We start from the raw sequence: 25,832 nt of genomic DNA, 5'->3' as shown, positions 1-25,832 counted from the left end.
AGGTGAACAACATGGATGATTGTAAGTCTTATTGACAGAACCTGTGAATCCTTGGGGTGCGAGGCGCATGTGCACCCACTTTCTGCAACTCCTGGACATCTCCAGTATTTTTCAAACCTTGTAAGTTGAGGGTATTGTACTGTCCTAGCACTTTAGGATAAACCACCACAAACAAACCCCAATCAATTAAACACCAGCCACACCTCAATTGAATGCCAGCCACACCTCAACGGTATTACCTTTCATGATCCCAATTATCCCAGCCTCCTGCTAAGAACCCTACCAATTCACCTTTCTATGCCCCAGTGATCTCAACTGCACTCTCCCTCATGTGGATTTGGTCACCCTACCCCATTCTTGCCACCTTTATTTACAACACTGTGTTGTAATGTGTTGTGTTGTACTGTAGTGTTCTGTATTGTGTTGCGTTGTATTGCATTATTGTATTGTATTGGCGTTTATACAGTGCTTACTACCCCTGATGAGGTGCTGAAGAACTTTTCTGGAAGAACAGCACACTGCATTATCCTAAAATGCAGCTAAACTGCTTCTTACTACGAGGAATCTTAAAAAAGCTGGTATTACTCTACTTTCTCCCCAAAATAACACGAGATTACTCCACCAAACCTCCTAGATAAGACGTAGATGAAAAACATTATTTCCCTTAAATTCCTTTAAATTTATTCTGTGCTGCTGCCCCTAATTGCTTAACATGTCCAAATACAGCAATAATACATAAAAAACTCAAAGATCCCTAAATAGATAAAGATGTCATAAATAGGCTCTGGCAACATTTTCAGCCAATACAATGCTCCCTCCACTCTGCATGTCCTATCCCACCTACATAGCCTCAGCTAATCTGTGGTCCAACATAAACAAGCATTTGCAATGCAATAGGTCTCGCATTTACACCAGTTTGAGCTATTGACATTGTAAATGACAATGCCTTTTATTTTTGTTTTTGTTTTTAAAACATAAATAAAAGGCATTGTCATTTATAATGCAAATAGCATAAACTCTCATATACTGATCAATGATAGGTATTCTATATATCTGCAGTGAAAGTGATCTCACACCTATATCTGCAGTGATGGTGATCTCACACCTATAAATTGAGCGATGCCTATAGGGAAAAGTGGTTGTTATTGCGTGCGCCCAAACTTTTTTTGTGCTAAAGCAAAACATACCGAATCCGAAGCCCCATGGCGAGCTGCTAACCGACAAAAAGGTTTTGTCAAAGTATAGCTTTGCAGTATCTGGTGAGATGCCAGCATCGTACACGATGGGTCACTACCCATTGCAGTGATTAATTATAGGCGTGTCAAGAGCAAAATGGGTGACCGGATGGACAAAAAGGAAGAGGCGGGGTGCAGCTATATGTGTAACAGAAGGGGAGACAGAAAGGAAGAGAAGAGAGAGTGGCGAATTAAGTGCCAGATTTGATAAATCACCATAATTACATCGACATTGGAAGGCTGATCAACCGAATGGGCTTGCACGTGTATGAGCCTGTGCCTTGCGCCTTACTTGTTTGCATTTCAATTTGTGCTTGCAAGTGTGTTTATTGTTGTACTAAGGTGTCTGGCGATGGGGCAGTAACCGTCGCAGCTATAAATTAAGCGATGTCTATAGGGAAAAGTGGTTGTTATGCATGCACCAGAACTTTGTTTGTGCACAAGCAAAACATACCGAATCCGAAACCCCATGGTGAGCTTCTAAGTGACAAAAAGGTTTTGGTAGAGTAAAGCGTAGCAGAGTCCGGAGACATGCAAGCAGCACACACTATGGGGTACTACTTTTCACAGCAATTGAATAAATACTTGCAGTAAGCTAAATGGGAGACTGGATCAAAAAAAGGAGGGGGTGCAGATATATGTGTACAAGAAGGGGAGACGGAAAGGAGGAGAGGTGAGAGAGTGCCGATTTGAGTGCTGGATTTGATAAATCACCGTAGTTTTATCATCATTGGAAGGCTGATGAACTGAGCAGGCTTGAACATATATTGAGCCTATGCGTGCCGCTCTCCCTTTCCCCACAGTTTTCGCATTTGAATCTGTCCTTTAAGTGTGTTTCCACGGCATCGAAACAATATAAAAAACATGCTTGTGTGTGCGCATCTAAAAGGTCAAACGTACCGGAAAACAAAGCTCCGGAAAAAGCTCTGCAGTGTCTGGTCTAATGATATCGCCGCACAGATGCCAGTCTCCCTGTGGCACCTAAACAATACCAAAAAAAAACATACGCTTGTGTGTGCACACCTAAAAAAACAAAGCTCAGTTTTTAGTGGTTGCTCGGGCATTTACAGTGAATTGCATTTTTAAGAGCTTCTCTGGTGTTAACACTGTTTACTTCTGAGGCGGTCTCCTGTATTTATCGGGCGTTTGCAACTCTAGGTCGAGGTCTCAGAAATTATTTGCGATTTGGCACCAACAGGCTTCTGTTGTGTTATCGTTCAGCGCTGGGAGATGCTGCGTCGATGATGTTTAATGGTGTGTAGCGCAGATGAGACTGTGGCTGCGACGCTCTAAACGTTCCTCACTGACAAATGATTTAACGGAGCATTAACTAAAAGCTGCCGCAGCGATGCTCTTTCTCTCCGTGTGATGGGGGAGCGGTGTCAGCATGAGTAAAGAGAACGCAGAACGCGACCCTGGCCCGCGCGAGTGCCTCCCTCCGGGGGCCGGAATCCATCTCTTGCCCTTGCATGCGCTTTATCTTAATTGTTTAGGAAATACAAACACGGGCGTCGTGGACTGTGAATGAGCGGGCGAGCTGTGCTGACACACCGCATTATTGTAAGAAGGGGCTGCGGCGCAGCAATATCACATTCATTAACGTCGCTGCCGCTTACCAGCTGTCTGAATGCGGCTGTACAGAAGGCCTCCGCGACCGAGGGCGGCTCGCATCTTTGAGTGGCCCCTCTAAGAGACAAGCTGTTGGCATTGCAATAAAGAACAAGCTGTCGCCATTACGCAAACAGCAGCGTGTTTATTTTTGCATCGCGCTTTCACTTTAAGTGAAAGTGCGATGCAAAAATGAACACGCTGCTGCCTCGGTGGAAAAGCACCCAGAGTATGCCGGGCTCACCCTGTCCTCCCCCTGTCCTCCCCATGACCGCCTGCGCCTCTGAGCTCCGTACCTGCCCGGTATTAAGTAATAAAAGGAAACATGATCAGCCACTACACGCCCCCAAAGATAAGAAATTGCTTCACTACAGCCGTGAAGCAGACGACCCAGTCCGGATGGGCCGTCCAAAAGGGAGACAGGGCGGTAACCAAAAAGCATCCTTTTCAATCGGAAGCCAGCGTTTAGCATAAACGCTGACGCGACCCAATGAAAATGATGGGCGGGGTTTCAACTCTCCTTCTGAAATCTCCTGATCGCAATAGCCCTCGCAGAGCGTGCAACGCATGTGCGCTGCAACGCTAGGCGAGACCTAAAAACAGGCTTTTTATTGAAACCGCTCTGGGGAATCGATAAGGACCCCATATTAAGACTCAGTTCCTTCCAACCCTCCAAATGGGGAGTGGATGTGGTAGGACGGCTAGATTGCTGACTTTGGTGCTGGAAACCAAGGTTCAAGCCTCGGGGTTGCGTCCACATCCTGTGATTCTGGGAAAATCACTCAATCTCCCCGTGCCTGAATGTGTCCTTGTGTAACGTAACCAGTGCTCATGTAAAGCGCTCCAATACCTTCGGGTCAAGTTTGCGCTATATAAATCTGCAATAAAAAAAAATAATGCTACAACCAAACAGAAGGCTAATAACCACCTCGCCGAAGAAAAGCCCACCAAAACTTTAACCTTGAGGCCCTCTCTCACAAAGTTGCTAGGAAGCCCCTCAGTGAACTCCTACAACACAAAGTAACACCATTTCAACCACAATAACTGAAAACTATGCTGACAAAAACCATATCCAGTCTAATTATTACACAGCAACACTGGCTATTTGCTCGAATCCACCAAACAATCATACGACTCGACTCTTAGGAAACTACCATACAATATCTATTTTTTCTGGCTTTTCAGACTCCGGAAGAAAATAATCTTCCCACCTTATTACACAATCCGGCTGTTTAAAGTAATCAAACAGCCTTTCACAGTGCAGGCGGCAGACATGCCCCTGCAGGAGGGTGCAGTGAGTGACTGCAACCACCTGTAAGCGGATATATGGGGTTCCATGAAAATCCTTTTACTCCATTGCAAGGGTCGCCATCGGTAGGAGAACTGACTCTGTGCCACGTCTTTGTGAGGCTCGGTCAGTGTACTTTCTGATGGTCTCTGCGTTCATAACACGGGGTGTGTTCAGAGGCAAAGTGTTTCCCTCATTAGCTTGGGGCCACATGCTCCTGCTAATGAGGGAATGCCACCTTATGATCTTGCTGGTGCTGTATGTGCGCTAGCGCGATCTGTATTACAGAAAGGGCCATTAAAGTGACTGTGTCCCCTTTTGTAGTGTTCCGGAGTTGCAGAAAGTTGGTGCACATGTTCCTTGCATCACCGAGGAGTCAATGGTTCTGGCTACCTTGCAGCTTTGCTCCGCCACCTCGTCTGCCACAAACATCTACTCTGCAGCCACCTGCATCTTACCCCTGGCTCTACTGTACACCACTACATTGCTTTGCAGCTAAGTTTCCATGGCATAAATCCACATCCATACATACACACGCACCAGCTTGTCCCCTTCTGTATGTGCTGCTCTACATTTTGCAGTGTAACATTTGGAGAGCACAATAACAACAAATGTCACTGATTATTGCTAAATTTCATTGGAACATTTGCCTAATTAAATTTTTCCATGGATATTTAATATGGCTGATAATCCCAAATTTCATCTACTTAGGAAAAGACTACATAGAATCACGGGAAAGTGTCTAATGACAACAATGAAAATAAAATAGTGTAACGGACACCATTAAGTGAAGCGGGGTTTTATGTTTAAATTTGATACATACACGTTCTTGTATCATGTGACAATTGTATGTCTTAAAACTGATGGTGTATGCATTGAACGATAGCTGGTGTAATTTCATGAGTTATATAAAAGTACCAATATTACCTCATATGACCTCCATAAATTTCAAAAGGACTTTTAAGATGAAAACCAAGACTGACATCTACTCCTCTGTTTTTTTGCACATTTAATGAGTAATTGATGAAGCATGGGTGACTGCTTTTCAACATATGAATACCAAATCTTTGCAAGAATGTCTGTCCATTTAATGTCAAAATGCATACAGCTTTAACTTGACTTACTCCACAGTATTCTTCTTATGAGTCTTCCAAGACATTTTCCTCTTTCATATTTTATATATGGTTCTTATGTAGTGGAGTCCTAACCAGGAAAAGCAGCACGGCGCTTTGCAGAGCAAATGGGGTATTCTTCAAAGGATGTCCAAACATATAGCTTTAAAGCCGGTTCTGTTGGTTTTGGTGTAGGGTGCAGTGTGATGTGTGAGGATGAATCTTAGCATGTAGATGCTACATAGAATCTGGGGTGGGGAAGAGCCATGTCCTGGACTAAGGAGTAGGCCTGAGAACAGTATGTAGCTCAACACTGCTATGTGAAGGAGAGGCGGATGTGGTGCTTTTGGAGTCACTTGGGAAGCAGAAGATATTGTTTGCAGAAATGGGTATTGAGGTCATTCCTGAAATGCTCGAGGCATGGAGATGACTTTAGATCGACGAGGGACGTGTTCCAAAATGTTTTTGTGAAGTCAGAGAATGTTTACTTCCTTGCCAACTCTTTCTGGATGTGTTGTCAGACGCGGCATAGAACCGTCTGACAGTTTTCTCTGCATCCTTATGTGATCCCTCTAATTGAAGAGCAATCCTACGTCTCCTGTCATCTTTTGACTATCTGGTCTCTTAAAGTGCTTCAAGTGTGCCTGAGAGTGGATAAAGGTGCTGGAAGAATCCTGACCCCCATGGTAACCCTAGATAAGAAGAGGGAAGGGCTCAGCTACAACTAAGTGGATGAGGTAGAATGAGGCTACATACACCCAGTGGGAAAGACCTGATAAAACTACAAGAATCTATTATTACTATCGACTCCCGTCTTCACTTGTGTCTTTAAAACTTAATAACTGCCATCAAGAAAGCTCCCATCCAGCTGACCATCTAAAAGGCGCCTTAGAAACTTTCAGTTTTTAAGGATCACCAAACTCTGGCTTCTAGATCACCACTGAGGCATAACATGATGGTCTAATTTCAAGCAGATCCAAGTCACCAGACAACACATTTTTATTCTTTATTTATCATACAGCCAATAAACAACACTTGCCAGTAAAGTACGTCATAAGCATTACCATAAGTACATTGTGCATCATCACATATTACATATGACATAGTCCACATGTAGGTAGTTGCAAAGAGGAACCAAACGTGCCACTTCACACATTAATGTGGGACTTCCTGAAGCATAGATGCTTTCTAGGGTGCCCCGCCTTTCTGCTGGCCTGGAGTCTTCCCCGTTAGATATTGTTTTAGAAAGCCCCAAATGCCCTTTGGTCATGAAGCTCTGGGCAATAGCTCGCTGTACGTTTCCGCATCGGCATGACGTATGACCAGGTCTTTCATGCATTCTGCCATCGTACCAACAGCAATGCGAGACCCACAAATTTCCTTTCACTTTTTAGGACCTTTTTCACACATTCCAACAACACCAACAGTGGATCCGCCACCAAACCTGTCATGACGTTTAGAGCTTGGAAAAGACTCCCCCAGTTACCACTGATCGGCGGGCAGACCCATGCTAACTGGCGCGTGACATGCTAAACAGCGTCACATTTTACAAGGTAGACTGGTATATAGCACATTTTATGTAGGAGTTTGTAGTGAGCTAGTCTATGCTTACAATACTTCCTCAGAGTGTTCCCTCAGTAAACCCATTGTTCATCCGATATGTCTGTTCCCAGGTCCTGCCACCATTGTGTCCTTGTCCCGCTGGGTTCTAATATCATATCCACCATCACTGCAGGATACATTCGGGAGACTAGCTTCCTTGGGTCGGGCTCAGCGACCACCACTGATAACAGCCCCAGTTCTTCGTCTCCCTTAGGTACGTGGGGAATGCCTTTTTAACTGTCTCTCACTGTCTATAATAAAGGAACCCAACTAATGGTGATGCTCTGCCCCTTTCCAGGTAAAGGTATCTTCTATATGCAAATCCCTCAGTATATGGAGTCCCCGGTCTCTCAACCGTTTAACCGCTAGAGGTTCAAATGTAATCTAAACCTTAGGGTTCCTAGCTAGTGACACTTGCGTGGAGTATATAGTGTCTGCAGCTCATAGGTTCACCAACCTGTGCCATGCCACTGTTCAATTAACCATATGTATTTCAATGTTGGGTCTGACCGGGTCTTTCAATATCACTCAGTGGCGACTGGTAATTGTAAGAGGGAGGGGGTGGATGGAACACACACACAAACATACACATACACACTCACAACCATGCATTTACACACGCGCACACACAGATCTATTCATAACACTAAGTACTAGCTACTGAAACATATATTATACGCACGCACGTACCAAACATTAATACAAATTTAAAAAAATTGAACTTACCTGCCGCTCTCCCTAGGAGATCCCTAGAGGTTTGAGACTGCTGCCTTCCCACATTGGCTAACCTAATCCCTACATCGTCACAGAATGGGATGGGATCAGTGAGACTGCTGACCCCACCCCACTTTTTGACGAAGTGTCACTGATTGACACTCGACCCTGGGTGCTTCAGGGCTTAAAACTGAAGCGCCCAGGTTCGAGGAAATGCAAAATGCCACCCTTCGCCATTGAGGGGGTGGGCCTCAAGGACCTTTGCTGAGCTAATAAGGTCACGCCTAAGGGAGCTGTGACATTCTCAGCCAAGTAAAGTTCAGCTCAGGCAGCCAGGAGCCTGCGCATTTAGCACATGTCTAGCCCCTGGCTGCCTGACCTGAAAATGAACTGTGTCTGTCAGGCTGGCCGTTGCTGTTCGTGAGGTGCAAAAGGGGAGCGGGCGTGGCCCCTCAGCCTCACTGGACCTGCCGCAGCAGATATTACTGTATTTAGCTCATTTAGCTCATTAGGACTCGTGAGCACTCTCTCTAGCCCCGTAGGTGGGACCTGTCAAAAGTTATGGAAAACCAATGTGAAGCAATTTGCGATTGTGCTTTCAAATAGTATACTTCAACGTTTGGTGCGGCAAACCCACTGTACCTGTACAGCATTTGTATAAAATTCCAGCTTATTCGAGGTTGCCTTCCAGGTCATGCACATGTAGCATACTTTACGTTTCTAAGGGCAAGATGTTTGAAGCATTTTACCAGTCGCAAATGGCTCATCGGGCCTTTTGAGACCGGTAAAATGCATTTTGCCGTGTACAGAAGGCAAAATGCTACTCAGTGACTTGTTACCAAATCGCATTTTGCTTTTGCAATTCAGTATTAGGAAGGGGTGTGTTTAGGGCATACCTTTCTTGTACCAAATAACACTGGTATGTATGAATGTTTTGTCACCAGGAATGCGGTCGCAAAACATTAGCAATTACCACCAATTTGAAGTTGGTGGTAACCCATTCACAAATGGGAGGGGATCCATAAGGCACCTCTTCCCTTTGTGAATGTGGGCGCCAACATTTTTTAAGAGCAGGTAGTGGTCCTACAGACCACTACCTACTCTTAAAAAAAATGAAAAGTTAGCTTTTCATTGTTATTTTTAAAATGCATCCCGTTTTCCTTTAAGGAGAATGTGCCGCATCACAAAAAAATATAGCTTTATTTGAAAAGCCATCACAGCCATGGTTGTCTGCTGACCCCACCATCCCTATGTTTGCAGCTAGTCACAATGGGTCGCAAATTGTGACCTGCCTCATGAATATTGATGAGACAGGTCCATTTGCTACTCAATGCGAATCGCTAACAGTATCAGAAACACTGTTGTACATCACAGCTTGCGGTTTCCTAATAGAGAATTGCTACAATTTGCTATTAGAAATCGCAAACACGTGAATTCGTACAACTGGCCCTAAATCTATACTGAAAAGTACAGGTAACTCTGTTGCCACGGTTAAATACCCTGGAATAACAGGTAAATAGACTGCCTTGTTCATCGTCCGTTACATAGTACTGTATAATATGCACATTTTTTATATGTTTGCATCATATACTGAGAAAAAAACTTCGTCTTCATTCATCTACAATGTTTTATATCTGCTCCAGTCAAAGTCCTTATTATGCTGAATGATACATCCATATTTATTTTTCGTCAAAAAACAGTCATCTTTTGTAAAACAATGCTTTATTTTTCCTCAGACAAGCTTAACTGTTGTCTGGTCACCATGGCACTATCCTCTTGGGCCATTAAGCTGAATATTCAGATTTTATATTTTTCCTACAAATGATCCAGTTTACAAAATTTTTGATTCCTCTAAGTGCATGACTGAATTAATGGTGTAAAAATGGAATTTGGAAGTTGTATCTCCATTGAAGACAAATATCAAGGACGATTTGCTCCTAGGCTGATTACTGGTGGGGATTCTGATGGCTGCACAAATTCCTGTATTGCAGTTATCACATTTCTGAAATTTCCCTTGAACACCGCACCCCACAATTTCCCCCTGAAAAATGTGAGTAGGTCAATCTTGCTAAATTTTACAAGGAGAAAGACATGTAGACATGTTGTAGAAAATATAAATTCTGCACGCAATTCCTCATTTTCTAGCGGAAAACCTTGAATAGCATGCCTGATAAATACCACCTGGTGTGCAGGGCCACTGGTATTATGCGATTTTGCGGTCGCAGCATTTTCCACACAATTATGGCTTTGCCGCTTTTGCCATTTAAGCCATCACTTGCAATGCTGCAATGAACTTGCTGAATTTTTCCGCAGGAAAATCCAAGACATCTAAAATACATTCCCGTGCCTCACATGTCCCACCAACCCACCTTCAGCGGAGGAGTTTCGTCTCTCAAATGAGCAAGTCCTGGATGAATTTACTGCCATGAACTTTCCTCTTTGTTTTTGCCGCTAGCGCTTGGGTGCCTACGTGTAGCTATGCGCTCAATAAATGCTATTTAACATAAAATAACATAACCTACTGCATAATCTGCAGATATTAACAAAAAGGATGTTTCTAGATCAAATGGATAAAAGGTTGCTAAAACTGTAGCGACACGTTGCCGCACAGTACAGGGCCCAATGCAAAAGATGACTGGACACTTTTCACTTGCTTATTTCTGTATTTGGGTGTTGAACTAGAAGCCATGAGGTGAAACCTTTTGCTCAACAGTGTTTGTGAGAAGTTGGCCTGGCGTATGCTGTCTACTAATTAAAATGGGCACCCTGCACCAGTCCAAACGACCCATATGATGTATGAGATCTAAGAAAACCTTTAGAAAGCTATCCTAGTGGTAGCTGTGGAGAGCAGCCTTCAGGCTTAATCTTGAAGGAATGTAAAGCAGGCTGTTTTACCAGAATATCACCTCCAATATTGGCCAAATGAAAGGAGAACCACACAGTAGTTATATAAAAATATGTATTTATTAATATAACACTCTCTAGTATCCTCTACACGAGGATGGAACATAAAGCACACAATCCGAGATCAATATAACAGTTGTAAGTAGCACAATACACTGTGGGCTCCAGGGGAGACCAAACCATACACTAAAATAGTGGTATAACAATCACGACTTGAGTCAGGACACAGTCTAGAGCAATTAAAATCGCTGGGACCCCAAGGAACCACCCAAGGTGAGTAGATAGGGACTCCAAGGAGGACGGGTGCAGTGTGCTAACACGACCGCAGGCTCCGTACAATGCTATGGGAAAGTCGAAATTGCAGTTTTAAAGTTTAAGAACCCTTCTAGGAGGACTTCGAGCAAACCCTTTGGAACTTAAGAGGTTGGTGAGCCACCCACCCGTGGATGCCGTAGTACCCGAGTTACTGATCCCAGAGGAGTCGGGTGTATAGGTCCGGAGTGGTGTCGGAAACCGCAGTCGTTCTCAATGGAGGGCTGTGAAGAAGTACTGCTGTTGGGAAGGTGAAGAGGGTCCGGGGGAATCCAAGCCTGGATTCTGGAAGGAAGGAACCTGAAAGTAGAGGGGACAGAGTCTGGGTCACTTCAGGGTGACCAGGGGCTCGGTAGACGAATGCCCACCGATGTCGGGTGCTTCAGGTGCGAAGAAGGGATGCTTGACTCTGCAGCCACGAGGACCAGGAGATGTCGAGGATGACCAGGAGCCGGGGGTGAGCTGTCCCATGAAGGATGTTGAGTGCTGAGGGGTCGGTGTCCAGCGGGAGCATCAACAAGCCTTGGCAAAAGCAACCAAGGCAGGAAGATCAAGCAGGTTACAGTGTGGACCAGCATAGTACAGGAGACTCACCAAGAAATTGGGATTCAGGAAATGTCTGGAGCAACCAGGTAAGCCCAACAGACATCAAGATGACCCTCAGAGGGACCCACAGGCCAAAGGACCAGGAGTTGCAAGGGGACCCCGAGCAAGATTGCAAAGTAACAGGCCACGGAGCACTCGGTGTGAGGAGGCTGGAGTTCTTTGGTGCAAATACTGCTCAGGGTCAGGACTACATGGAATCTAATGCACAAGCTCGGGAATTGCCAACAAGCATATGCAACTGCAAATGGATGCAGTGCACAGGGGTTTGGGTTATGCAGTCCCCACGAGGGATGTTGGTCCCAAACTTGCTGAGAGGGCAGATCAACCTCAGAGAATTTCGAAAACCCCCCTCCTGTGTTGCTGAAATTTTTGAGTCCGCAGGAGCTCAGGAGCAGCACACCGGTAGTTGCGTTACGGTGCCTGCAGTTGCAGGGGTGTGACTCCTTCACTCCAAGGGAGATTCTTTGGTTGTCCTTAGTGCACCAAAGGTCCTGCACAGAGCCTGTATGGAGCAAGGGCACAGACAAAGCTTTGGACGGAGAGGGAGACGAAGTCGGGCCCAGTCAAAGTCCAGCGAAGTCCAGAGTGTGCAGACGGTCGAAGGTCAGTGGTTTCTTCTTGTAGAATCTTGTCCACCAACGTAAAATCTAAACTCTTACAGCCAGAAAAACCCTTTTGTACCCACGGGAGAGGATTGAACAGATTTGGGGGACCCTCCTAGGGGAGGGTCAGGAAAGAGGGATGGTAACACCTATGTCCTTTGTCCAGTTTCGCGACAGAGCAGGAGCCAATGGCTCCCAGAACTGGTTTGAGCTGGACTATGCAAAGGGACACCAAATGTGCCCCAAGTGCAGACTTTCGGACACTCTCAGAGTGCACCCACCCAGCCCCAATACACTAAATCCTGTCTGGGAGGTGGTCACACCTCCCTGTGACAGTATGCCTATTGTGCTGCCTTCCCCTGCTCGAGCTTCGCTCAGCAGCAGGAGGGCAGAAATGTGTTTCTGGTTGGCAGCATCCATTTTGTGCTGTCCGGGTCGAGAAGGCTGGCACCGGATAGACCAGTGACCCCACAAAGTTCACTTCTGAAGGGTGGAATCATACCTCCCACACCGGTTACCGGTGTGAAGGTATGATTCCAAGGTGTTTGATACCAAACACAATATGTTTCTATGCAGCTGTTTTCGAGATAGCATTTACCGCGAGGTTATAGTGCACCTCTACCTATATGTCCGGCTGAGTCTCAGACAACCCGGGAGAATGGTCTCTGAAGGCTGCAGAGGGGCTCTGCTCATGCAGGGGCACCCTCTCACTAAAAACCCACTACCTTGCCTTCATGATTGATAAGGCCTGCTGTAGGGGTGCCTAATAAGTTTTAAGTGTAGTGACCAATAGATATAGTGAACCTATATCTAAGTAAGTGGTGCAAGCCCCAGCTTACACAAGTTGCAGTAGCAGACCTGTAGTTCTATTTTGCATGGCCTCTCATGGGTGGCATAATACATGCTTCAGCCAATGGGAGGCCTCAAGGGTACCTGGGCCATGGGTACATGGGTACATGGGTACCATATACTAGCGACTTATAAGGGTACCCCAGTATCCAATCTGGAGTGTACCAAAGTACATGCATGACAATTTAAGGGAGAAAGCAGATAGACTGGGGTCCTGATTAGCAGGATCCCAGTCAGACTAGTTAAAAACAGTGAAACATCACCAAAAAGTGGGGGTCACAATAAGAAGCAGATCCTACTTTCCTACAGTGTTAATAAGTAAAAATGATAAGATTATGAAGTAATACTATCACAAAATGTGCTGCATTACTTTGTGTAATTTATCTTTTCCACTTAGATATGTTTGCTTGCTTTGTTAAACATCGACATGTTAGCTGCATCCATTTCTTGACTCTGATGTTATCTGTTGGTTTTTGTAACATCAGGTTTTATTTTCTGTTAAACCCAGACAAAGTGATTTGTGGTCATTGGTTTGCAATAGGGTTGGTCTTTCATCAGCATTGAATGGTCCATCACTGGGCAGATTAGAGGGTGTAATCAATCCAGCGGCGGCCCTTGCGCTATAGCGGAGGAGAGTCGCCCACCCTGCCAGCTGCCTAAAAACGGCAGGTGAGGAAAAATAAAATGATAATAAACATGTTTTATTATCGTTTTATTTTTACTTTCCTGCCGAGTCTTTGGGGGCAGGGCCATGGGGATGACAGGCTGCAGGAGGAGTGGTGAGTGCACTGTGATCAGTGTGCATGACTGTTTGGCCAGCCCTCTCAGGTCGGCCAAACCGTCATGTGCATTAAAGCTGTCTCCAACCCAAGCTGCATTACCAGGTTGGAGACAGCAGGCACAGGCTCCCAGTCTCACTGAAAGTGCAAATTCAGAGCGCCCAGGCCAACCCTGATGCTGCTTACAGCAGCATGAGAGGAGCATCAGGATAGGCTGCAGTAGAGTCTGGGAGCCTGTGCCTGCAGAGTAGAGGAGGGGGAGAGCGCGATGCGGCCGGTTGCAGGTAAGTAATTTTTAAAGGTATTTTGTCATATGTTGTCTGTCGTCCCCAAACTCCTTCACCCCCACACTGCCCCTCTTCATCAACACCAGCTGCTATCAAATCAATCACAACAATTGCATTAGTTGGAAATTCCTGGTTAGTGTAGGTTGGTTTGATAGGTCTATATGTTCTTTCTCTACTTAGGTGCGCCTGACAATGTCAATGCCTGCCCTGAAGAAGCATAAATGTAGGTGATCAAACATGAACGTATTGACAAGATGATAAATGGCCATTGGTTATTTCTGGTTAGGTGATATTGTCTGCCACCGGCCATGAGCTATGAGGAGTCCTGATCCGCTGAGCCCTGTTACAGCCACTGTTCATTTTCAGGCTGGTGACCAGGGCCAGCCAAAAGGCTACCTGCACTAGCTCGCAAACCCAGGACTGGTCTCCTACCTGCCTGTCTCTGCACAGTAGATGAGCATCCCGTGTGAGCAGTGTTTTATGTAGAGGTGCACACTGAGAGTTGGTCATGTAGTGAGATAGGGTGCACCAAAGTCAGAGGTCATTGATTGTAAAGTGACCCCTTCAAATAAGGAAATGCTTGTGTGCCATATTGCAGCTACACATTCTCTGGCAAAAGGCCCCTCTGTGGTCCTGCTAACTGTGCACCACCCCATGGTACTCTTTGGGAGGGGTCACAATGGCTCTCAGTGACAACCTAAATAGCCCCTATTTGGAAGGGGGCAGGTCCGTCTTAAAAGCTGACAGCAGGTGCCATGGAAGAGACGCTAACAGGGTGGCACAACAGCCTCGAAGGAAGTGCACGGAAGGGCACCTATGGGAGTGCATGCTTTGTTTGATTGCTTCCTCCCTTGGGGAGCCTCCAGGGCCTTATCAAGGGTCAGGGGTCACCTGCACATAAATACAGAGGGCCTGATTTACAAAGGTAACACTTTTGTGTAAGTTTACTATTTTTTTTACTATTCACAAACTACGATTTAATAGTAAGGTTATGACTGTGGAGTCTCCGCAGTCAGGGTAAAGAACCCTGCACTTATAAAGAGAGGCCTGTCACACAAGATAGGCCCGTTGCACTAAGTTTACCTATGTGAATAAGACCCAGGGAATTGAGTACTGTCCGAGGCGCATGCGCTGTCTCGCTGTGCTGGCGAATGCAAAGGAGGCGTCATATTATTGTTGCGGGACGAAGGGGCACCCAGTTAGGGACCGCCTCAGCACACATTTGGAACAAGCAGCCCTATGGTAATTCGACTCTGAGCATTTCCTATATATTCCTTTTCAAATGTAAAACAGCCAGCCCCCTGTGAGATCTTCATAGGAAATACAGTCACCTAACACAGCTGTAGTCTTCATAGCGCTGGTACTCCTGTCCTTACCTATTCATGTAAAGGACCAGTTGTGATTGGGGGAAGGGATGGATATGAGAGATAAGATTGGCATCCATTACAATGGACAATCAAGATGGCAGCGCAGCATTTCACACCTCACACAGTTTCACTGACAGTGTTTTCTGTGGTGCTTTCAAACGGCGCGTGTTCTCATACGTGTCATACAGATCGCAGGGCCAAATTCAGAAAGAATCGTGTGAAAGTCTGAAACCAAGGCTTCACACTTTTTCTTCTACGGTTTGAATAGATTTCCGACTTTCAGGGATCCACAACATGTATGTATTGTAAAGAACTCCTTCAACCTGGGCAGTATCTTGATGCTGAACAACAGCTATTGCCAATCCCAATGTTACTTATTTTATCAACCTCAGAAGGATGAAAGGCTGAATTGGCCACTAGTGCTGTAATCTGTGGCCCTGGGCTGAAAGACAAATTCCTACTGTGGATTCTTTAGTCCACTGAACCACCAGCCCAGAGTAGATATTGGAGACTGCAGTATCAGCCACTTCTCTCTCTTTGTGGGGTATGCAGTTGCTAGTCTGGCAGCTTGTTATAAGATTTGCTGCTAGCTGTGGGTGCTGATGTGAGCAATAACCTGTCAAAAGACTCTTATTTAATGAACTTGCTATCTTGAGATACAGGATGACGAGCCTGCAGGGGTCAGGACAGCATCACCTCCGGTGGTCCTCTGGGATTGGTCGGTTCCTGCCTTGAAAGGTTAGGCGCCAAGTTAATCAGCTTAATTAGAGACAGCAACACCGCCACTGACTCACGAAAGAGCGCTTTAAGCCAATGTTCATTATTTTAATACAATTATGTTTCTAGGCATGACAAGATAAATGCAACAACCATCACACATACTTCTGCCGTCACTTGCGTAGTGTTTTCCTACCACACAGCCTAAGTAGCTGCAATTAAGTTGGGCGTTACACGAAATACTGTTAGAGTTACAGCTGGACTGTGAAATCCTGCATTACGCTACGTAATTCAATTTTCATTTATAATCTTCTGATGATGATACTCCCAAAATGATGATCACACCCAAATCCTATTAATTTAATCTACCGCAAAAAACTGGAGTAAATGCATGGACCAGGTTACTTGACTGCACAACACTACCGCCAGCCATCAACAATGACCAACAACAATAACCAGTGACCACTAGGTACACCACTAACCTTTGGTTCGGGAGCAGCATACCACTCGCAATCAAGTGTTTCGACACCTCGTCAGGGGTAGTAAGCACTATATGAATTGAGTTACAATATAATAACGAAAAGGCGAGTAGGCACAAAGCAAGTACAGCATAATAGAATAGGAGCAGGCATAATGCAGGATTCTGTGATGTGCAGTCAGTCTTCTTTGAATGCTACTAAACTCATGCAGGCAGAGGACTCTGAGAACAGGCCTCTTGAAATATGTTGAAGTGTGTAGTGTAGTGCCAGAACATCCTGCAAATATTTAGGGGTATATTTAAAAGGGGATAGCGCCACCAGTGCTTCACTCATAGCGACATTCTGGTGGCGCTATACTCTTCTCCATATTTGCAAAGCCGCGCTAAGCCATGTTCAGTGGCTTAACGCCTCCTTGTAAATACAGCCCCTTTACACGCATCACTTTGAGTGTAAGGGCGTGCAATGGGTGTTGCTGTAGGCCTTCCACCGCAACACACATTGCATTTTGATGCTGCCCCAGATTTACAAGGGTTTGCAAACCTGAGGCAGTACCAAAAATGAACGCCATGCAATAGCAGGCATTAGAATGGTGCAACGAGGACAAATACTTTTTTTACTCCTGGTTTTTGCTTTTTCAATGTGTGCTGCATTCTAAGAAAAGAAAACTTTCAACCAAGCCTTCTCTGGCATCGCCCCAAGAATCTGGAGCTCCTTGCCCTCTGAAAGCAGACTGAATCCCTCAACTGCATCTTCCAAGGAGGAAGTTAAAGTACTAATAATGAACACATTTCTGCCCTAGAACACACAAATTTGAATCGCTGTGCCTGTCATGACATGTCGACTTCACACATGTCTACTTGCTTGTTACAATAGGGTTTTTGATTTGTTGGTCTTGACATTGGGCTGGTCTCTCCAGCAACTGGGGATCTACCACATCCTATATTGATCTTGATTATGCTATTGTTGGTTCTGTATGTCTCTTCTCTTTGATCATTTGTAGAGTGCTTTGATACCCTCAGGGGTCCTGTTTGTGCTATATAAAACTTCTCAAATAAATAAAATAAATAGATAGAGAGATAGATAGATAGATAGATAGATAGATAGATAGATAGATAGATAGATAGATAGATAGATAGATAGATAGATAGATAGATAGATTGATAGGTGGATAATAGATAGATAGATAGATAGATAGATAGATAGATAGATAGATAGATAGATAGATAGATAGATAGATAGATTGATAGGTGGATAATAGATAGATAGATAGATAGATAGATAGATAGATAGATAGATAGATAGATAGATAGATAGATAGATAGTTGAACCCTACTTCAGAGGCTTGAGGTTTTTTGCTGGGGAAAAAAAGGCCACGCTATTTCCATGGCTTGGAATGTTTATAGTAGGGGCAGTGAACTAATGCAATTCTACAGCCACATCATTTTCAGCATAGTTATCGATATACATCACTTGCCGCATAATCCAGCATCAGTATAATTTGCAGGATTCAACAAAAATGATACAACTGTTGTTTTCAGCTCAGACGGATCAAATAAGGTACTTTAAAACATCCCTTTGCAGAAGTTAATGGGTCACCTTTCAGTCCTGATTGCTAAGTTTCGGTGTTAAATTGGCACTAATGAGGTGAACAGTTTCCCAGAGGCTATCAATACTGCATTACAATAAATCAGTTGATTGCAATAAATGTATAGTAAATTGATTATCTATATAATGACCACATTTTCGGGAAGGCTAAATAAAGCAAGTGGATTGATGTATGCAAGCAGACCAAAACCATTTTAGCTCGAATACTCATTACAATCAGTGCATAACACAAGCTTGCAAATCTAAATGCATACTTTGTTGTAAAAAAAAAGTGTTCTGGAACTGTTGACCTCAAATTATGGCTCCTGATGAAGGACGAAATTAGTGCGAAACCATGCTTGGCAAGGAATGACGCCAACTCCAAAGCCTGATCTTTCACAAATTGTGCACAGAGGCTAAAATGTAAACCTACAAATTACAAGCTTTGTTTTTAAACACAATATAGCCTGGTGGATTTTGAAATTTTGAAAAAAACTATTATGAAAATGAAATGCTGTAGATATCAGCCCAATGATGAAATAGCTTCTTTTTACAGTGCATGCATTAACATGTTACAACGTATAACTGATGATGAATTGGTAATAATAAAAAATAAAAAAAATAAGTGGAGGGGCAAAATATTTTCTTAGGAGCCCGCAGCTGTCACTGCTGAATAACTGGTTGCCGAATACCAAAGTGGCCTATATTTGATTCCAGCTCATGCCTCTTTCTTCCACCACCCTACACTTCCTATTTCTAGGTTACTCTGGGTGACTCTTCCTGATTATTTTCATACCTGCTTTCACCCATTGTCACTGTTCTCCTGGCCTTATTTTCATCCTTCTTCTGATTTTTCTGCTTTTCTCTCCATTGCCCTGGGTAAAAGCCTGATGGTGAGGTGTTCAGAACTCACCCTTTCGTTACATCCATTCATTATAGTGTTACTAAGGGAGATTTGGCATAACATCCAGAGCGGCCAACTTTGGATCTGGGGAGCCAGGTTTGAGTTCCAGTGTTGGCTCAACATCCTGTGATTCTGGGCAAATCACTTAGGGCCTCATTTATGAGAAGTGACGCATCGCTGAGTGAAAGCAGCGTTGCGTCACTTCTCAGTGAGCCCTCCTTGCGACATGATGGATGCGTCATATTTACTGTATGACGCATCATGTCGCAAGGAGTTACAGATACGTCAGTATTTCTGACGTATCTGTAGGCGCAAAAGTGACACATTGCTGGAGTGTGTCACAAAAGTGACGCAACTCCAGCAATGTGTCCTTTCACATGGGGCAAGCCCCATGTGAAAGGGCCTGCGTCAGTCTTACGCCTGCTGTGAGGCAGGCATAAGATATTGACGCGTTTGCACCCTAGAAGTGGCGCAGTGAAATCTCGTAGATTTCCCTGCGTCACTTCTATGAGGCTTACTTACGTGGGAACGCCTACCCTGCATATATTATACCTGACGCATGTATAATGTAGCGCAGGGGTTTGCAAAGTGATGCATCTGATTAGATGCGTCACTTTGTGAATAGGGCGAAACAGGAGGCAAGTTTTACGCCGTCGATGCGTCACAAACAATGATGCAACAGAAGCGCAAAACTTTCGAAAGGCCTCATAAATAAGCCCTTAGTCTTCCTGTGCCTAAAAAACTAAAAATCTGACTTTATGTAATGAAAAGCGCGCTAATGCTTTAGGGTGAAGTCCGCGCTATGTAAAGCTGCAAGAAAATATTGAACCCAAAATTCATTAGAGTACAGATTATTGTTTATTTTGAGCTTTCACTATTATACGGTGTCGTTTCTGCAATTGAGGAAATAAAGAATTTCCATAAGGCATTTACCAAGGCTCTTTATGTTCTTTTCTTGCATTGAGTGCTCAGGTAGATACACATATAGACATGCTTGACAATCTTCTTACATGACTTCTACTCTCTGTTGAGCTCAAGTGTGCATATGTATATACCACTGGGAGCTGACTCTTCATCACATGTGCTGCATAGCTCCTCCCCTCATTCGTGTGCACCCAATCCTGGCTGTCTGCTCTGTTAACCATGAACAGATGCACATTAATTAGCAAATGCGTTCATTTTTGTTACTAAAAGATATTGCATCATGAATGTGTCATTTTTTTGTCGTAATCAACTTACGTTCTCCACAAAATGATTAGTGACGATAACCAATTAAATATTTTTTTAATAATTAGTTGAGGAAAACAATTAGGTGTAATTGGCAGATGTTTTTTAATACTAGATGAAATTCAGAATTAGCAAAGAATAAATGCATTTAGTCCACCTTATACTAAAGTTCCTTGTTTAAAAACTGCATAGAGGAGGTAGGTAGAAAGTAATACACAGAGTTGTGCTGTGCAAAGCTATCCAAAACTGGCATTCTTTTTACATTATGAAGGGAATATTTATATTATCTCACTTTGCAGCACCTGATTATGGGGCATATTATCAAGCAAGGCGTTACAATTATCGCCGCTTTAGCGCCAGAAAACTGCTGCTAAAGCGGCGATAATGGGCTTGATAATATGCCGCTGAGAATTCTAATAGAAGCCCATGTTGACACCAGAACATGTACTTCTATTGGAATTCTCCAGGGCAAATTATCAAGCCCATTATCGTTGCTTTAGCTGCAGTTTTCTGCCGCTAAAGCGGCGATAATTGTAATGCCGTTTCTTGATAATATGCCCCTATATTTTGTTCACACTCCAATTCTTGCAGAGCCTAGACACAAAACTGTTTCTCCATCTGTATTCTAGGGATTGCATCACCACAACACTGCACGCTCCCCATTGGCTTACTGCAGCTGGGAGGTCCTCTGCGTTGATGACTGTGCCCAACATGGAATTGGACCAACCGTTTATTCAAGGTTTTAGACAACATCAGTGCGGGGTCCTACAATGTGGCTTGGTAAAGTGTTATTATATCCAGAGGTATCATCTTAGGTGAGAACAGGGGGGATGTCTTTGAGAATTTACCGTCAGCTATACTGGGAATCATCGAGGAGGCTAACAAATTCGGGTCAGTTTCCGGTTATAAACTCAACTCACATAAAACACAAGTTATTTTGAACTACAAACCATCGACTCAAATAGCAGGTACTTGCAGAACAGCCACTTACCTTGGTATTAAAATTTCTTCTGATACTAATGAGATAATTAAACTCAATTATGAGACTCTTCTTAAAGAAACCGCTACAATTCTAAAAAAGTGGCACAAGGTTCCCTTAAGTATGGTTGGTAGGATCAATCTAATCAAAATGAATATACTACCTAAATTCTTATATTTATTTAGGTCCATACCTCTTCTCGTCAATAATACATACTTTAAACGGCTCGATGGGATCTTTAGCAGCTACATCTGGGGAGATAAGAAGGCTCGCAGGTCAATTAATCTTCTCAAACTACCTCTTAATCAAGGTGGTTTGACCTTCCCCGATTTTAGAGTATACTATTTCTCCGCTTTCCTGAGTCGTCTTCGCGGCCTGTTTATCCGCAACACGCAAGCGCTGTATTGTTATCAATTTGCCTTAGGCGAGGACTCCAATATGTTTTTAGCCAAAACTAATGACCCAAACTATTTTAAACAGGTAAAATTTAAGACGATTAGAGACACTGTCAAAATATGGCAACTTATCTTGGCCAAATGCAATACGTCTTTGTTCAATCCTCAATTGCCTTTATGGGCTAACCCCGGTCTTCCGGAGATATTTCATGATGGTATATTTTACAAGTGGAAAGCTGCCGGAATTGAAACACTTGGGGATCTCTACGGTAATGATGGACTATTGGCCTTCGAGACACTAAGAACAATCTTTAAACTACCCTCAGCCGCACAGTTTAAATATATTCAGATACATGACTATTTAATACGTAAAATAAAGCTACTGAAAATTGAAGATTCAGATATATGGAACTGCTTTTATCCTGTTAAGGTTAGATCACTCATTAGTTTAGGCTATAAAGTTTTTACCTCGCTTAAACTGGACGACTGCGGGAATATTGCGGACAAATGCAGTTCCCGCTTGGGTTTGAATATTTCAGCTAATCAGATATCATCTTCGCTAAGTAGTTTTAACCGCTCGGTCCAGTCTTCCAGCCTACGCTTACAACAATATAAAACGATATTTCAGTTATATTATACTCCGGAAAAAATCTCAAAATGGTCCAGTAATCGCTCCAGTAGCGAACGGACAAGGTGTCCCAAATGCGACCTGCTAGCCGCCAATCTTGAACACATGATGTTCACGTGCCCTTGACTTACTGAATTCTGGTCTAAAGTTAGCCAGGGTATCACGCAGATTCTGACACAGCCAATTACAATAAGCTTGGCTAATGTATTGCTCGGCATCCCCCTGCCGAATCACTCACCTTTAGCCTTACAAACTGATCTTTTCAATATTTTGATCGGCTGTGCCAGACTCACTATTGCTAGGACATGGATCTCATGTAACCCTCCACACGTGATGGAGTGGTGGCTTCTTGTCAAAGAAATCCACACTATGGAAACTTCTCTAGCTAAGATCAGAGGTCACAAATTTCTTAAAAAAACTAATAGAATTTGGGGCGCCTCAACTCTATGTAAAGACTGATGTACACATATTTTTATGTAACTGAGTTGATTTGGACAAAGCTGATAGGATCGCTGATCTGTATTTACATGCCCTTCTTTGATTTGTCTGTTTGATTTGATTAATTTGTTTTATTGTCTGTAACTTTAATTATTATATGTTGTCCCGGTCTCCTGTCCTGATCTCAATTAAAAAAAAATTAAAAAAAAAAAAAAAAGAGAGAATTTAAAAAGTAAAAAGGGGTGCTGGAACCATTGGCATTTTTGGCTGGAAAGAGATTGAAAGATACAGGGAGATACATTATCCAGGTAAAACGTCATTGTCAATTACAGCCGAATGCACAGGAATTACATACTCTTACATTTAACCAGGCTATAGTTTCTTAGATAATCCAAGTGAGAGGTGAATATGGCATGGGGTAGGGCTGCAAATTGATATGCGTAAATCGTCAAACTTATCACTTGGTATGCTGAGGGGACAAGTGAACTTAAAGTAGACACCCTCCATGATTAGTTGAGTGATAAATACATTCTGCTGTCTAGCAGGGAAGATAATTTTAAAGGGCAATGAAAGCACTGAAGACCATGTGTGAGTGGTTGTTAAACTGTCAGTCACGGGATTGTTTGCTCTGTGCAAGATAATAGTGCTCCCTTGCCACTAGCACACCCTTCTGCCCTTTGTACATGTTGCTCGTTCCCTTACACCCTCACACCGTTTGTGTGTTGCCATCTCTTACCACCCCCACCAGTCATAAGAAAAAAAAGTGCTGGCCGCGTCATAGTGCTTTTTTTCCAACTTTTAGCCACGCTGTAAAGCATTCACACTGTTGTGCAACATGGGTAAAAGTTTAGTTGGCAGAATGTTCTGTGTTTCTTGACAGCTTATGCTGACTTGCCATTCCCTTATCTGAGATCTCACTGCTTTGGGGCTTAGACCTAGACTGGATTGTTGTAAATTATAACATGCTGGGATCAGAGTTTGTATGTCTTAGACTTTGCAATTCAGACCTGTGTTGGGCTGACTTGATCAATTTGTTGAAGTTTTATGTCAGATTATTGACAACAAAAATATGGGCCTGCTAAAACATCATGGCAAAAAAAATGACTATCACTATATCATGAGGATAAATATACTTAGATATGGATAGAATTACTGTTTTTTACTCCACATCTTAGCACCTTGAGCTTATTTATATTTGTATCTTTATAGTACATATATACACAGATTAAGTCTATACTCACCTATTTGTAACTCACTATATTGGGGTAGCCGATATTTTGGCCACAAATTTTGGAAGGTCTATATTAAAATCTCTGTATTATGGTTATACCATTTCTAGGTATGCTCTTGGTTTGTGTTGCCTCCGCCTGGCCACTGAAACGTTTTTACAATCAGTCCGTAGCTCAGATGCAGAAATCTTGCCATAATAGCAATTTTAAATCTTCACTTCTGCTTCTGTTTACGTCTTGCCTAATAGACAGTGCAAGCTGCCTGTTTTAGTCCTGGCCCCTTGATATAACTCCATAAAAAATTGTTGTCCAGAGATTTATATTTATGATTTGTGTTTTTGCATCATTAGAGAAATAATTTAGCTTGGGTAGACATTGCTAATCTGGGATGAATTCTTTTGGGCTACATTTTTAAAAATAGCAGATGTGTTGCAATGATGATGTAATATTTCAGGAAACATGAGACCTATATACTTCACTTTGGTGGAAAAACAGGTTTTGGGGGTCAAGAAGTATTATAGAAACAGACAATAACGTCTCAGAACAACCCTTCTGCCATTTTCCAAAATGACAGCTCTATAATGATGTGTTTTAGCCATCATATTGGTAATTAATTTTAATATCGTTTTTGTTTCAGGTTTTCCATTAAATCAAATTCGTAAACATGAATCAAGTAAGTGGCAGCAGAGTATCTTTACCTCCTGACAGAGTGTTGCTAACTACAAAGTCTGAGGACTCCTTCAACAAAGAAAAGTGTGCCAAACTAATCCAAAAGAAAAGATAACATCAACTGCGGCTGGACAGAAGAGAGTTCGAGATGCTGCAGGTCAAGGTCAAGGAAAGCTTTATTCGGCTGTTTTTCAATACAGTCATAAAAGCACATATTTATGATAAAATACGGTTCAATTCATAATATTTACAACATTATACATATAAAAAAAGAGACACATATCATACTCAGTTAAAAACATAGTACAAGATTTACAAATTCATAATAATAGATTTCTGATTTGTAACACCTTTTTAAAGAACTTTGTTACTCTCCACGCTACGTGCTCATTTTCCAGGAGCTGGAGTAAGAGCATGGCCTGGCGGCACTGCCTAAGCCCTAAACCCTTTAAAAATGGTATAATCCAAACTTTCCTTGGCTCCGTATAAAATGTACAAATTAAAACTACATGCATGGTCGACTGGTCCGAGATCTTATCGCAAGGACATGGTATTAGTTTGCCCGACCAGGCGTTCTTTTTCGGCAAAGATATTAATCTATGGATATTTCCCAGTCCAAACCTAATTAAAAGGAATCTATCAAATGTTACAGGTACAAATGATAGGTAAGGCTCCATCCACAGGGTTGTACGTGTCAGCTGATGTTGCCTCACAGTGATTTTGTTAGAAATTTCCCATATTGCTGCAGAAATATGGCAATACGAAGTTCACAAAAGATTGAAACTGATGAGTAAAGAGAATCAAATATTTTATCATTGTAACAACAAGTGCTACAAGTCTTATACAATTGAAAAAAGCCTGGAAGTAATTTGTCAAAAAAGTAGCAGAAACCAGTGAATCACAACAATAATCTGAGTCTTCTGAGAAAGCGATGACAACAAAACCCAGTGTACATCCACTTAGAAGATTGATCGCTACCCCTCGTCCACCTCCAGTAACTGATCAGAAAGCAGAAGATCTTATATGTGTTATCTATGGTTTAGCCAGAACAAGGGCCAAAGAGATTGACAGAAGAACAAAGTGCAGAGTATGTGAGTCTCAAAGGGCAAACATGTTTTTATCTGCCGCTAGTTTCTTCCAAGATGACGTTTTCAGCCTTGTAACTGATCTAAACAGTGTGGTGAATGTATTTGCAGTAGATTTGTATGCCCACCCGAACTGCATGCAGGCATACATTTGAAAATATGCAACAGCCAGCCTTCAGTTAAATTTGAACTCTATGAAAAAGCAAATTAAGTTTTAAAGCCACTCTTGAGTG

This window comes from Triturus cristatus, chromosome 8, assembly GCF_964204655.1.
Source record: "Triturus cristatus chromosome 8, aTriCri1.1, whole genome shotgun sequence".
Classification (NCBI taxonomy): Eukaryota; Metazoa; Chordata; class Amphibia; order Caudata; family Salamandridae; genus Triturus; species Triturus cristatus.
The sequence above is the reverse complement of the archived record's forward strand: the minus strand, read 5'-3'. Positions refer to the sequence as shown.